The following is a 2,589-nucleotide window of genomic DNA, read 5'->3' on the forward strand; positions in this document are numbered from 1 at the left end:
GAGGTCAGAACGACCTGCCGGTCAAAAACGATCGGTGACGTCCACGTCATTGACGGAACCATTGCAGAGTGATCGTCAGTCCTGGCACTTTTTAATTTGCCAAACCGCAGCCTCCAATGATTGATGGGGGAAGGGGGTCAGGGCTCCTTATTGGTCAGCTAATTAACCCCCCTCCATCCCCCTAAACACGCACACAAACACGCACACACACTCACATTCACTCTGTGACACTTTGATTTCCTAACAAGCCATTTAGATGAGAGAAGGTATTGCTGCTTCTCTCATCGCCACCAGGCTTTTATGAACGCGGGAAATGCCGCAAATAACATTACGAGCAATTGCAAATATTGCAGAGGTGTAATTGACAGTAGAGAGCTGACTGCTCTCTAGACCAGAGGCTGGTATTATCAGAAGATGCACGCTAAATAGGCTATGATTGAGTTATTAGGACTCCATCAAGAAAGAAACCAGCTCCCCGAGTTCCATCAGTGCCTGCTGTTGACATCGATTGGAGCCACGGGCGATTTACACCCTGGATGAACTTCTGGATTATCTAGATTTCAGTGCAGGGTTATTGTTGTCAAAAATATATAGATTTGTTGATAAATATCGATACTGAATATTTGAAGTGGTTTAATTTATCATTCTCTGAAGAATCGACACACAAGTACTCCACATTGAATATTTCCCTCGCACAACAATCTTTATTTTGGTACCAAGATTGCAAAATACAGCCCTTGCAGTTGTGGAGATATACTCTATTTTCTTTGGGTATGTTATTTTCGAGACCCTGTGGTATCGAAAATGGTATAGAATAGCCATATTTCCAACTTATTTCTCATATAGGCACGTCCAATTTTCTATTTTCTATTTCTCAACAAATTTCTCAACCAATTATCGCATCTCGTTTTTATTTATAGGCCCCAGCCCTAGCCATTAGGGGGTCTCCAACTAAACGGGTGCCTGAACTTCAAAGAGCATTTCCTAATGGTTTTCCTCTGCATAAATCAAAAGGCCCACTTGATTATTTGAGAAGCTGTTGACGCTTGACCCTGCAGAGCTCAGAACCAAAGGAAGAGAGAGCGTTTGACCTTTGGGAGTCTGGAGCTGGAGAGCTCACCGCAGGGGGTTTGGGGGGACTTGGCAGACGAGATGCACATATTGATTTATTATTATTATTTCATTCATTTCTTTCTATCACGGATATAGTTGTGTAATGTCAGGGTAGACATATGTTGGTTGTATTAATTTTTCCCAGTAGGGGTAAAAAAGTCAATACCAAGGCAGTGAAAAACAATTTGTTTTCGTTTCATTTGAATTGACGTTTCTGTGTGTAAATGTAATCACGCAATTTTTTTTCCAAAGAAGCCAAAATGACAATAACGCTTGTATCTTTTCATCCACTTTGCAATGGATATACATATTATGTCTGGGGGGTAATTTAAAATGTGATTGTTAAACCTGCTGGTGTTTCTGGTATAGTATATTGCAGCTGAATCAACAGCAGAATCAAGATAACGCAGTCAATGGTTTACCCAGACACCGGATTGGCCGAGTCTCGAACCGGCATGCCACGCGATTGGCTGTTAGATGCATTAAAAACCTTGCTTGTTTGCACATCATCCACTCGACCGATTCGATAATGGACTTGGAAGGGGGAGGGGTTTGATTGCGAGCATGTGCCTGGTGTCAGAACCGACCAATGACGTGCCTGGCGATGTGGGCGTTACTGCTTCTGATTGGAGGATACAGGTTAATTGAGTCTGTAAGACGAGGGTGGGGCAAACATCTCGTTGATGAGGTCGTCAATGACGTCAAATGACATCATCAAACCTGTTGACTCTGTGACGCAGGTCAATAAAGTAACATGGTAACATATGGACCGCTAATTAATGGAGAATGGGTTTATCTGCTGGGTCTGTCTTACCACAAACTGCACACTTTATGGCTCTCCAGAAGGATCATAAAGCGCTCATAACGACCCTCTGCTATTTTCAAATGCTCTCTTAATGGCCGCTTTTATTGTGATTCTCCCAAAATAAGTAAGTGGCTTTAATTTCCTTGTGGGTGTGTGTGTGTGTGTGTGTGTGTGTGTGTGTTATTGTATTTCTGATATTTATGTGTGTGTGGTGGTGAAGGGCTGTGTTTGCCTGTGTATGTGTGTGTCTGTTTTAATTTAGGATCTGTGTTTTTGTGTGTGTATGTGTGTGGCTTGGTATGTGTGTGTTAGGTCTGTGTTTTTGTGTGTTTTTGTATTTCTGATCTATATGTTTGTGTGTGTGTCTGTGTTTAAATCTATGATGTGTGTTTGTTGGCCTGTGGGTGTGAGAATCTCTCTCTCTCTCTCTCTCTCTCTCTCTCTCTCTCTCTCTCTCTCTCTCTCTCTCTCTCTCTCTCTCTCTCTCTCTCTTCCCCCCCCCCCCTCTTTGTCGTGACCGTCCAGTGCGGCTGGGCTCCGGGTTTTTTCCATCGAACCCAAACAACTATGTTCTGCCCTTCTTTCTGACTCTCTCTGTTTGTCTCTCTCTGTCTCTCTATATATAGTTGAGTACCGGCGCTGTGTGTTGTCTCCTGACACCGGAGTTAGAG

The sequence above is a fragment of the Gadus morhua genome, chromosome 19 (genome assembly GCF_902167405.1).
Source record: "Gadus morhua chromosome 19, gadMor3.0, whole genome shotgun sequence".
NCBI lineage: Eukaryota > Metazoa > Chordata > Actinopteri > Gadiformes > Gadidae > Gadus > Gadus morhua.